General features: G+C 35.8%; 1 protein-coding gene and 1 long non-coding RNA gene across 11 annotated transcripts in view; both read right to left on the bottom strand.

Annotated features, from left to right (window-relative positions):
* NFAT5 (nuclear factor of activated T cells 5) overlaps window positions 1–13498 on the bottom strand; it is a 155857-nt gene that overhangs the window by 61007 nt on the left and 81352 nt on the right. Inside the window, exon 1 of one of the 10 annotated variants that reach the window (XM_070062632.1) lies at window positions 1968–2080. The exons of the other annotated variants lie outside the window; for them this stretch is intronic. The gene's annotated coding sequence lies outside the window, so the exon portion shown is untranslated. Of the gene's footprint in view, window positions 1–1967; window positions 2081–13498 lie in introns of those variants that run through there. 10 annotated transcript variants of the gene reach the window in all.
* On the bottom strand, window positions 2554–13493 carry LOC138846563 (uncharacterized). Its single transcript, XR_011384068.1, has 2 exons — window positions 10762–13493; window positions 2554–10383 (listed from the first exon to the last, which is right to left on the bottom strand). It is a non-coding gene; the product is annotated as an uncharacterized lncRNA (long non-coding RNA).

Genomic DNA, 13498 nt, shown 5'->3' with positions numbered 1-13498 from the left:
CTATGTTAAAATAGAAATACATAAAAATAATGATTTAAAAAACATTTTGGATTCTTAAACATTCATTTGTTGCTTCCAAGCATTTTGAGAAAAGCACTAAAGAATATTCCTGGGAGTACTGCAAACGTACTTAAAATATCTATAAAGACCTTTCAGTCACTGTGTCCCTAAATAAAATATCAAGAAACAGCTTAGTTGACATTCCATAGAACTAACGTGCTAATACAATCCTGCCCCAGGTATAAATTCTTTTTTATCTCTAAGGTCCTTAAAACAAAATATGGTAAGTACTTCCCTTCTTCTTTTGGTGCTATGTATCTATTTTTATCTGAAAGATTTACAGATTATGTTTAAATTGCTTCATATTAAAAAGCCAATATGGAAATGTTTAAATAACTACATTTATTTCCTATTTTTATTTCCTAACTGAACAGCTATAATGAACTTCTCTGCTTCATAACTTTATGATTTTATTTGTTCCTTAAGTCTTTAATAACATTACATAAACTTGAATGTACTTCTTAAATTTTTCTAAATTATTCTCTTTTTCTAAGGAACATGTGAATAAAGTTTTATCAACTTTTCTCTAATATCTTTGAACTTTGTCTAATTCACAAAAATTTTATTTTTTCACAGCCTTTCCTATGACCACAGAGTACAACAAACCAAAATGGAAAATGATAGACCATTCTACAACTTATTAATGGAAATTTATCATTTCAGATCAACAAATTAATTTTAAAATCTAACAGTGAAGGGAAGCATTTCACCTATGACATTCTATATTTAAGTTTAATAATTCCACTATTAGCAGCAGCAGCCAACTTGCCAGGTCAAATACCAGTAATGATGGCAAACTTGAATTATATATATTGCTTTAAGAATTAACAGAATCACTATGATTCACTATGAATATTCATAGTTGAAGTTAAAAAATTGGCAGAGATCATCTACATGGAATAATACAAGGATATCCAGAACATAGGTAAGTTGATGAAACAGATGTGAATGGATTTTAAATAGTACTACCTATAAAAATCTGTATAGATTTTATATACATATGCTGCTTAAGCTATATTTTAATATTTAAAACTATTATTTCTAGACTTGCTCATTAGAAATTTTTTAACTACCATAATGTTTAAGTGCTTAAAATATCATAAAAAAGACAGTTTATATGGGAATAACTAAACTTTTAATAGAAAGCTTTAAAATCAGAAACCACTGTTTAATGTCCTCAAAGGAAACAAACACCTTTCACCAGTTCAAAATCTTTGACAGACTTGATATTTAACTAAGCTTAAGATAAAAATCCAATCCCTCATATTAAAATATGTACACACATTTTATAATTTTTCACTATCTTTGCAAAATTAGTAAAATCAATAAAAGTCATTAAAACAAAAGCTGTAAAATTTTGCCAAGTGTGCTAAGTAAACCAATAGTGGAACGGAGAAGGAGTACACTATTGACTGTTTAAAATATAATCATCAAAAAAACAGAATATTTGGAAATAATTTCTGATCTAAACCATATGGTTCAACCTTAATCATTCTTTTTAAGGATTTTATTTTTCTTACCGGTAACAATGACTTCAAATCTAAGCATCTTGTCTGATAAAAGTCATCAGATACAAGAATTTCAGATAAAATATTTTCAGATCAAAGAAGAAAGAAATTCGGAGAAAAAATTATAAGGCCAATATTCATGTTGCCAAGAGACTGAAATATCTAGAACACACAAAGTGGCTGCAAACCTGCTTTGTCAACACCTTACATGCCAACCTTCATTTTCTACTTTTCTTCGTCTTCTTCTTATAACATAATGTAAAGTTTAAAACTTTACAGAAAGATTTAGTTTCAATCAGTATCAATCCACTATTTAGAAACAAACAAAAAAAAAAAAAAAGGAAGGAAGGAAGAAAGAAAGAAAAAAAAAGACTTAAGAAGTCTGAAAACGAGACCGACCTATACCCTGGGTGAGATTGGATGGGTTAAGTGTCTCTGGCACTATTTGTCTTCACTATTGACACACATTGTCACACAACCCACCACACGATGCCTGTCTCTGAATGGCGAAGCTAGAATGCAAGTTAAGTGTATTAATAGAAAAAACAACTAGCATCCCAGCATATAAAATAAGCAATCCAGATTACTTTACAAAAAAAAAAAAAAAAAAAAAAAAAACCAAAAAGAAAAATTGTAGGGTTGATATAATTTACATGTTTATATATAAACAGTTTCAATTTCCCAACTGTATTCTGCCCACCCAACATAAGTTTACATGCTACAGTAAGCAATGTTTTGAAATAAACTTTAAAAAATTAAATTATTAATATCCAAGTAAATGCATATGGGAAACTACTTTTTAAAAATGTGTTAACTCATATTCACCAAATTTGTTATCCTTTTACAAATGCAGTCTTATCCATAAGCCAGAATACTCTTCAGGTAGAACAATATACTAAGGCTGAAAGAAATACCTATCTTTTAACAGCCACAACAACAGATTTTTTTTTTTTTATTTCTTAGGACATTAATGAATCCTGCATTCTTCCTATCCCTCTCTTTAAAAAGAAAGTTACCAACTTATATTTTTAAGTAAATAAATGCTACTGTATATAAAATGTCTGAGCTTAGAGGCTCTATTTTAAAAAATAATTAGCATTATTGCTGATGTAGAAGGTTACTCATTTATTGGTAATTATTTTTTTCTTGGCCCATATATCAAACTGCCAATCAGGATTCTAATAGTACAAAATAATTATTCTCCAATTTTTAATCTAAATTTCCTTGAAATGATTTACCTTGTCAGAGTGTCCTTAATAAACTCTAAAATTCTTGGGGCTGGCATTGTGGCGTAGTGAGTTAAGACACCGCCTGTGAGATGCCAGTTTGAAACCCAACTGCTCCACTTCGATCCAGCTCCCTGCTAATGTGCCTAGGAAAGCAGCAGAGGATGGCCCAACAGCTTGGGCTCCTGCATTCATGTAGACCTGGACAAAGCTCCTTCTGGCTCCTGGCTTTAGCCTGGCCCAGGCTCCCCCCACTCCCTTACAGCTATCTGGGGAGTAAACAAGCAGATGGAAGATCTCTCTCCTTCCACAACCTGCCCCTCCCCTCAGCCCCTTACTGTGCCTTTCAAACAAGAAACTTCTTAAGCGGCTTAAATTTTAAATTTTGTCCTATACAACCCAAAGCATCTAAGCATATATGTAGTAGGTACACATCAAAAAAAAAACCTTTCTAATTTATTTGAGAGACTGAGAGACAGAAATAGAGCTCCCCAAATGCCTTTGGCTGGGCCAGGCTGAAGCTTGGAGCTGGGAACTCAATCCAGGTCTCCCATGTGAATAGCAGGAACCCATTTACTTGAGCCAGCAACACTGCCTCCCAGGGTCTGTGTTAGCAGTAAGCTGGGATCAAGAACTAGAGCCAGCTACTGAATGTAAGCACTCTGATACAGAACATGGGCATCTTAACTGCTTGGCTAAACATCCAACACTATAATGTGGTATTTCAATCCTTTTTAAGTTTTTTCTTGTTACAGGAAAAATATTTTTTTTTATCATTCAGTGATTTCAGTACTACTGAGTAGTCCATACTGAGTTCAGAGACTAAAGCCCAGACAAAATCCTCCAACTCAAGCAATTTTAAACAAAAGGAAACAATTATACTATAGTATGATAACTACAGTTATTACACTGCCGAAGATCCAGGAAGTACAGGTTAAAAAAAAATACTGTACTACTTGAAAGATAATTTCACTTTAAGACAAAAACAGAAATTATCACTAAATAAAAATTATGGAGAAAAAACAATAAAACAGTTCTGAAGGATTTATTCAAACAATATATCAATATTTTATCATAGGATACATCTTGATATAGTTTAGATTAAAGGTATCCCTGCCATCTATATCCCAATGTCTTCATATTCCTCTTTTTAATTTTTAAAATTTATTTATTTATTTTAGAGATAGGGAGAGGTCCAAACTGCTGGTTCACTTCCCAAATGCTTGCAACATCAGGATTTCAATCCAGTTCTCCCATGCGGATGACAGGAAGCCACTGCTGTCTCCCAGTGTCTGTATTAGCAGGAAAGCTGAATCAGGAGTAGGAGCCAACCTTCAAAACCGGGAACTTAGATGAGGGACACTAGCATCTCACCCACTAGATGAAATGCCCAACCCAGGTTCTCTTTTTAAGAGATAACAAAGAGTAAAAGGAGGGGCCGGTGCAGTGGCGTAGTGGATAAAGCCACCATCTGCAGTGCCAGCATCCCATATGGGCATCAGTTTGAGTCCCGGCTGCTCCACTTCTGATCCAACTCTATGTGATGGCCTGGGAAAGCAGTGGAAGATGGCCCAAGGCCTTGGGCCCCTGCACCTGCATTGGAGACCCAGAGGAGGCTCCTGGGTCCTGGCTTCCAATTGGCGTAGCTCTGGCTGTTGCGGCCAATTGGGGAGTGAACCAGCAGATGAAATACCTCTCTTTCTCTCTGCCTCTCCTTCTCTCTGTGTAATTCTGACTTTCAAATAAATAAATAAAGCTTTAAAACAAAATAAACAAAAGAGTAATAGGAAACAGAATACAGGATCATTAAAATCTTCTGATTTACTTAATCGATTAAAGAATGTGTGTATATATATATGTAAGCATTTGTGTATCTTTTATTTATATTATTTATGTTTGTTTGTTTATCTGAGATGTAGTGAAACATAGTTCCCAATTATTGGTTCACTCCTCAAATAACTGCAATGGTCAGAACATGGCCAGGGTGAAACCAGGAACCAGGAAACCAAACAAGTTGTGGGTAGCAGAAACCCAACCACTTAAGTCATCATCTGCTGCCTCCAAGGGTCTACAGCTAGGACTTGAACCCAGGCACTATAATAGAGGATATGGATATCTCAACCTGGTATCTTAAAAAGTAGGCCAAATGCCTGCCCCTAATTCACCAAGCTTTATACCTGGGTCTGAATTAAAGTCTACTCTAGTTCCAAGTATGGACAAAATAAATTGCCTAGGAAAAAAAGGGAGATAAGCCATAAACCACTCTACCCTAAGTTTTCAACATTGTCCATGCAATTTTACTATTCAATTAAAAAAAAGTGGAAGAGAATTCTATTAAGAACTCTCACTTAGTCAACTTTGTAGAATTCTCATTCCTTCAGGAGCTATTTTTCCTAGGATTCATCATTCTTTTTTAACGGTCCTTTTATATACAAGAGTTCCTATCGAGAGTGTCAACATGAGACAGTAACAGTCAGAAAGTCAATCCCATAGCCCATGTATGTCTACATCTCAACTGACAGGCAAAACTTCAAAATAAAGAAAAAAATAGAGATGGAAAGAAAAGAATCAAAATGAAGTTTAAAAACCAATTTTTATAAAGAGATTTTTTTAAAGTTATTTATTTATTTATTTGAAAGTCAGAGTTACAGACAGAGAGGGAGAGACAGATATCTTCCATCTGCTGGCTCACTCTCAGGATGGTCCTGACAGACAGGGCTGGGCCAGAAGCCAGGAGCCAGGAGCTTCATCCAGGCCTCCCGCATGGCTGCAGGGGTCCAATCACTTGAGCTATCTTCCACTGCTTCTCCCAGGCCATTAAGAGGGAGCCGGATCGCTACAGTGATTGTACCTGCCATGCCACAACACTGGCCCCAAGAGAAAATCTATTTTTTAAAAGCTTCTAATAAGGCAAGTTAGAAATATATGGGGAGGAAGATCAATGTTCACTGAATGATCACTAATTGTCAGGTAATGTTAGGTATTTTACATATTTACCATAAGAAAAAGTTGGTAGCAGGGCTAATATTAAAAACTTATTTTAGGCTGGTGCCATGGCTCAATAGGCTAATCCTCCTCCTGAAGCTACAGCACATTGGTTTCTAGTCCTGGTTGGGGCGCCGGATTCTGTCCTGACTGCCCCTCTTCCAGGACAGCTCTCTGCTGTGGCCCGGGAGTGCAGTGGAGGATGGCCCAAGTGCTTGGGCCCTGCACCCCATGGGAGACCAGGAGAAGCACTGGCTCCTGCCGGATCAGCGCAGTGCGCCAGCCGCAGCACGCTGGCCGCAGCAGCCATTGGAGGGTGAACCAACGGCAAAAGGAAGACCTTTCTCCCTATCTCTCTCACGGTCCACTCTGCCTGTCAAAACAAAAACAAACAAAAAACTTATTTTAACTTTCCAGGGATTCTGTCCATATGATAGAAATAATATGATAGCAAACATATTCAAATTGTTTTATGATTCCAAAGACATACTACGTTTATTCTGTCTTTTTTTTTTTTTTTTTTTTTTTTTTTGACAGGCAGAGTGGACAGTGAGAGAGAGAGACAGAGAGAAAGGTCTTCCTTTGCCGTTGGTTCACCCTCCAATGGCCGCCGCGGCCGGCGCGCTGCGGCCGGCGCACCGCGCTGATCCGATGGCAGGAGCCAGGAGCCAGGTGCTTTTCCTGGTCTCCCATGGGGTGCAGGACCCAAGCACCTGGGCCATCCTCCACTGCACTCCCTGGCCACAGCAGAGGGCTGGCCTGGAAGAGGGGCAACCGGGACAGAATCCGGCGCCCCGACCGGGACTAGAACCTGGTGTGCCGGCGCCGCTAGGCGGAGGATTAGCCTAGTGAGCCGCGGCGCCGGCCCTATTCTGTCTTATATGTAAGAAATATAAATAGAAATAAGTAAAACTACATACGTGGTGGTGGTGGGTGGTGGTGGTGGTGGTGTATGAGTGTGTGTTTGATCTAGATGGTAGCACTCCAAGGCACTTCCTCATTCATTTTCTGATTTAATTTGATAATAACTACTTTCAATTACATGGGAAAAATGAGTTTTACTGCAGTGAGCTAAACAAACACTGTCAATTAACATATACTTGCATTGATGGATGAATGGTGACTATGCTTGACTCATGCCAAAAATAATCAATCAAGTATCTAATATTTAATATATCCTAAATATTTATTATTTTTCTAAGAACACAGCAAAATGCATTGAGCATTTTGACTTACCATTTTAATTATCTTCCAGGTGGCATTTTTAAAAGCATGAAATAATTGAAACTAATACCTGCATACTCACTACCAACAGTTAACATTTTACTACACATAATTTTTTGAGAAAAAAAAACATACAAACAATAAACTCTTTTTGACAATATAGTTTGTCAATAACACTTTTATTTGCTTATACTGTCAATTGTATTGGTCATATAGAAAGGTAAGCCACTTCTGTGCACTTATTTTAAGTCAAACTGCACAGAACACATGAAAACAGAAATGCCATCTACTTTATATAAGTATTTGGCCTCTGAATGTTTGAGAATCCATAACCAGTTTTACAATGCTGTTCTACAGACTCAGGAAATATAGAAATTGTCTGTTTTATCAGAAATTAAGTAAGTCACAATATTTATAAAAGCCATTGCTAAAAACAAAGAGAATAATGAAAAGGAAAATGTCTAAGGGACACAGCAATAATAGGCCAAGTATACTTTCTTTTTTTTTTTTTTTTTTTTTTTTGACAGGCAGAGTTAGACAGTGAGAGAGAGACAGAGAGAGACAAAGGTCTTCCTTCTGTTAGTTCACCCCCCAAATGGCCAATAAGGCTGGCACACTGCACCAATCCGAAGCCAGGAGCCAGGTGCTTCCTCATGGTCTCCCAGGCAGGTGCAGGGCCCAAGCACTTGGGCCATCCTCCACTGCCTTCCTGGGCCACAGCAGAGAGCTGTCCTGGAAGAGGGACAACCGGGACAGAATCTGGTGCCCCAACCGGGACTAGAACCTGGGGTGCCGCAAGTGAGCCGCGGCGCCGGCCCAAGTTTACTTTCTCATCAGTGAAATATATAATGTGGTTAGCCTCAAATTATAAGTTGTTACTGAATTAATGGTTATGGCCAAAGTTTGCTTATACTTTTCATTCTGATAACACAGACTATAGCATAAATATATGTATACATGTATATAATTAATTTACTGTGTAATTTCTGTATAATAAGATAAAAGGAAGAATAGACTTTTAAACTCATCTGCAACATGTTTGTAACTAAAATTTTACTTCCTTATTGAAGTGATAAACTCATAACATTCTACAAAGGTGAATTATCTTTTCTTTTAATGGGGTTCAGGTTTAATGTCATATTTAGCACACTATGTAAGTGGTAAAAATTCTGAAATATGTTAACTCTATTAGTTCAGAAGAGCAAATTTGAGAAACAAGAAAATTCAAATTATATAACTATAAATATTTTCAAATATAAGTAATGGAGTTATAATAATTTCAGGGGGGTAACTGTCTATTGCTGTGAATCATTGTTATTAAAAGTTAATATTCTTGGAAATGTTTATTTACTTGATGTTAATATGCCCAAGTCCCACATTTGAGTGCCTGAGTTCAATTCCTGGCCTCAGTTCCTAACTTCAGCTTCCTGCTAATACAGACCCTGGGGGCCAATGGTGGTGGCTCAACTAACTGGGTTTCTACACCCACAAGGGAGATCAGGACTGCATTCCTGGCTCCTGTGTTTGGCTTTGGCCTGGCCCAGCCCCAGCCATATGGGCATCTGAGGCATGAGCCAGAGAAGAGGAGTGCTCTTTCTCTGTCTCTACCTCTCAAATAAATAAATGAAAACTTTTAAATAATATTTAAAAACCATATTCCCATTTTGCAGATCCTGATACTTGTAGAGAAGGGTACGGACTTTTCAACTCAATATCCTACACATTTCCTAGTCCAAGACCTTTTGTCCCCTTAACCAAAGTGAGAGCACAAAATGCTTAATTTCCTAAGTATAACAACAAAGAGTAAAGAACTCAGACCCTAGTAGGAAAGAAGAGAAGGTACTTTGTGGCCAGAACAATTAAGAGACAATTACATGATCATATGCAAATTGTCTAGCGCAATTCCTATCATGTAGCAGGATCTCAAAAATGATAACATTTTCTTTACCTCAGTTTTTCTACAGTTGCTACTGTGATTTAGAAATCCTATGATTTTAACTTAGTTGACTTATAAAGAGGCTTATACAGAATATTAATTTACTTGGCTAGTGTCCTCTCCATGAGTGTACACTGAAAGTACTTAACAGTGCTTTCAGTGTAGCAAGTACTTGTCACATACCTTACAGTTATTAATTACTATGGCATGGAATTCAAAGCATTATTTAGTAAGGCTATTCCAAAAAAGTATATTATATGGATCACCATGCAAAATTATGAATTTAAATTATAGCCTTCAAATCTTATATAGTGTTATAACTGGTAGAGATACTCAACAGATTACTATTGTACAAATTTTATGACTATATATCTATACATGTTAAAAAATTTTCACAAAGTATTAGTGTACTGAAACCATATAATCTTTAAGTACTAATATATAGTTACCAAAAGTATCAATATTAAAAAATAAAAAGAACTACAAACTAGAGAATTATTAAGATTCTCTAGATGCAGTTATTATAAAATCTATATGTTGATTAATTTATTGTTTATCTCAAGAATGAGAATAAAAACTTCCAAAGAAATTTGAAACAAGCCCCTTAGGAAAATATTTTTGAAGATAAACACATAACAAGAAAATAATTTCTTAGAATGAAGGCTAAAGTTTATTGTTTACATCTACGAAGGATTTATTTAATAAATTAAGTAAACCTAATATAAAAAGTATGAACATATTAGTAGATTTAAAATAACACTTGATTGTATGCCATGTTTATTATATTCCAATAAAGCTGATACTAGGGAACAACTTGCCATACTGCTTTTCTTTCTCTTTTTTTTCTTTTTATTTATTTGACAGGTAGAGTTAGACAGTGAGAGAGAGAGAAAGGTCTTCCCTCCATTGGTTCACCCCCCCAAAATGGCCGCTATGGCCAGTGCTGCGCCTATCTGAATCCAGGAGCCAGGTGCTTCCTCCTGGTCTCCCATGTGGGTGCAGGAGCCCAAGCACTTGGGCCATCCTCTACTGCCTTCCCAGCCACAGCAGAGAGCTGGACTGGAAGAGGAGCAACCAGGACTAGAACCTGGCGCTCATATGGGATATCGGTGCCGCAGGTGGAGGATTAACCTTGTGAGCCACGGTGCCAGCCAACCATACTGCTTTTCAGAACTCCAAATTCTGGTGTAACTGTTTTATATAACAGCTACATTTAGTACTTTATAACCTATACCAAAGGACTCTTCAAAACACAATCAAAATAATCCTTTTAGAATTTGCATTTCTTCTTCATCAACTCCTCATTTTGCTAAAAAAATCATCAATTTATTTAGATAAGTTTTTGTTTCAGGAAAATGTTCTCTGTCTTGATTACTAAGAACTTTCATAATACTGTCCAGAACGTTTTTATTTCTAAATCTTTTCATTCATTGGCATATTAAACCTCACTCTTGGCCGGCGCCGCGGCTCAATAGGCTAATCCTCTGCCTGCGGCGCCGGCACACCGGGTTCTAGTCCCGGTCGGGGCGCCGGATTCTGTCCCGGTTGCCCCTCTTCCAGGCCAGCCCTCTGCTGTGGCCAGGGAGTGCAGTGGAGGATGGCCCAGGTGCTTGGGCCCTGCACCCCATGGGAGACCAGGAAAAGCACCTGGCTCCTGGCTCCTGCCATCGGATCGGTGCAGTGCGCCGGCCGCAGCGCGCCGGCCGCGGCGGCCATTGGAGGGTGAACCAACGGCAAAGGAAGACCTTTCTCTCTGTCTCTCTCTCTCACTGTCCACTCTGCCTGTCAAAAAAAAAAAACAAACAAAAAAAAAAACAAAAACCTCACTCTTAATTACCTTTCCACTAGAATAAAAACAGAATTCTTAAAAATGAGAACAAATTTCAGACCGGTGACTCTCAATTATAGATCCCAGATTCTGACCCTCAGCCCTACGCAGAGAGAATTTGTGCGTAAATAAGCCCTCCTTCAACCAATCTTTTGTTGGGATTCACTGCATGTATAAAAGGGTAAACAGTATAGTGGCAGAAAATGGACTCAATGCTTTTACACTCTTTTTACCCAATATTCTGGATTGTGGATTAGCAGCATCAAATTGAATTCCTCAGTAATGCATTATGGGGGAAAAAAATCTACATTGGTGAATTTGAGAAACATATTTTTAATAATTAAATAACAAAGAATTTCCATGAATACCCATATGCCCAACCTCTAAGTTTTAAAAATTTAAATTGATTTAAAACTTGTGAAGCACAAACCTTTATGGCAGAACTAGAAGTCTGTTCCCACCAGGCCCTCATACCTGATAGCAGCCAATCCGGCTCCTTCAAAATTCTGAAGAATTAACTATATCAAGAGTCATCATTTTTATGCATTTCATATTTAAACCGCAAATGCTATATAAAAACTCACAGAAGTCTAAATTAATGTGCTTTTTGCTTGACATCTGGTCTTTCGGCCAGGAAATCATTGAATAACTTGGTAGTGTATGCCAACTCTCTCTTTGACAGTTATATCACCAAGGATATTAATATTCCAAATAAAATGTGACCAAAATGATTACACTATCTGATTTCCCTACAATAATTATTCTACAATTTAAACTCTTATCTGTAAGACTATACAATAAAGGATAAGACATTTGAGTCCTAGAATAAACTATATAGGTTACTAAAAGTAACTTACGTAAGAAAAAAAGAAGACAAATTATTTGATTTTGGTCACGGACTATGAATATATGAAAACTGTCAAAGTTACCGCATCCTCTTCTTTTTTACAATGTCAATAATTTTAAGACAATACAAAATTATTCACAATTTCCTATGGTCTTACTTGCATGACTTTTCAACTCATAGCTTCCAGTCTAATTTATCTAGACAGGATTTTCTTAACTACATTGGATGGTGGGGGAAGGATTAACATTTCATTGGTGACCCAAATTCAAGAACACTTAATATATAAGGATTTCTGAAATTGTGTTTGGTACTAATTAAAAAAGGAAGAGCTGCTTTTTTTCCAAACCCAGCTAACATTTTTTTTTCAGCTTTTAAAAGGAACTGGATCTACTGACAACAGACGTTAAAAAGCACAGAAGAAACAGACTTTTAGTTTTAAACAGATTTAACATATCTTTAGAAAACAATCTCAAAAGATACAAAAGATATCAGTTAGTCAATTTCTACATGTGGATTTAAAGTGAAACATTTCATTAAAATGTTTATTTTTCATATTTTATTATCTTACACAATTTTAAACTAGTTTTAAAACTTGAAATTATAAAATAATATTTTCAGCCAGTTTATAACCCAGTAGATATAACATGAACCAGGTAAACTATCAATTTTATTATGAAAAACTTCACTAATTCACAATTAAATCCACAGAAACTGTTAGAAAACATCTGGCAACACATGAACAGTGAGCAGGGCCAATAAGTTTCTTTGCCATATTTAAAGTTTTCCTAACCTCAACATGGAAGGTTTCATACTGAACTATATAGCTTGGGAAAGACTGGCACACAAATTAATTGGTACACAGTTTAATGCATAAGAGAAAAATACCTGAAATTATACTATACAGTACTAATATCCTCATATAAATCACAACCTCATGCCCACAGTTTTCTTTTAGAAACTAAATGAATTACTGAAAGCAATGATGTGAAGGACTTTAAGTACCATTTTAAAAGATGAGAGGTATTATATTAGGCAAGAAGTTTCTTGCCTAATATAAAACTTCAGAATAAGTAATTTTTTTCCTTTTTTTCTAAGGCAAATACACTTAGCAATCTATAAACCCAACTTTGAAAAAAAAAGAATTACAGCTGGGCAAAGTAATATGGAAAGCATTTATATTAATTTATTATTAATCAAGATTTTTTTAGCTTGTCTGTCAAACTCTTATTCTCATTCAAAATAAAAATTTGAACCAAGTTTACATAAAGTGTATGATTTGAGAGTTGACTAAAACTAAACTAGGTAAATTTCAGACATTAGTTTTCTAAACTTTTTTCATTGATTAGGAAATGTCTATAATATAAACACATAAAATGTCTGTAAAAGTATTATATGAAAGCATGAATTTAAGTATTAAGTCATTTATTTTTAAATGTAGGAAAAAGGTTACAGTAACATGCTACAAACAGAAAGGAGACTTGAGAGCTTGAGTTATTTTTCAGATCATACAAAATAATATATTTTCTTTCTTTAAATCTTTAAAACTAATTGTTAAACAGAAATTCAAATACAATTTTCTAACCATAGCTTGGTATTTAACCTTTTTATGTCCAGTCAACCAAACAGTTTTAACTGGTTTCCATATTTGAAGACAAGATCCATTTTAGAGGATGGCACTTACAGATATGCCAATATGCAATTTTAAGAAATAATAATTATATCAAGAAGATTATACTGAAAAAATTTAAGGTTAAAAGCGTGTATTTTAAAACTTCCTGTAACAAACCCTCAAATCACACTCTTTTTGATAAGAATTTTGCCAGCACTGTTCATGTTGGCCAGATAATACTCTAGTTCTCTTCAGTAAGGTAAAATGAAATGCAT

Source organism: Oryctolagus cuniculus, chromosome 18, assembly GCF_964237555.1.
Source record: "Oryctolagus cuniculus chromosome 18, mOryCun1.1, whole genome shotgun sequence".
Classification (NCBI taxonomy): domain Eukaryota; kingdom Metazoa; phylum Chordata; class Mammalia; order Lagomorpha; family Leporidae; genus Oryctolagus; species Oryctolagus cuniculus.
This window is presented reverse-complemented; position numbering and strand designations above follow the sequence as displayed.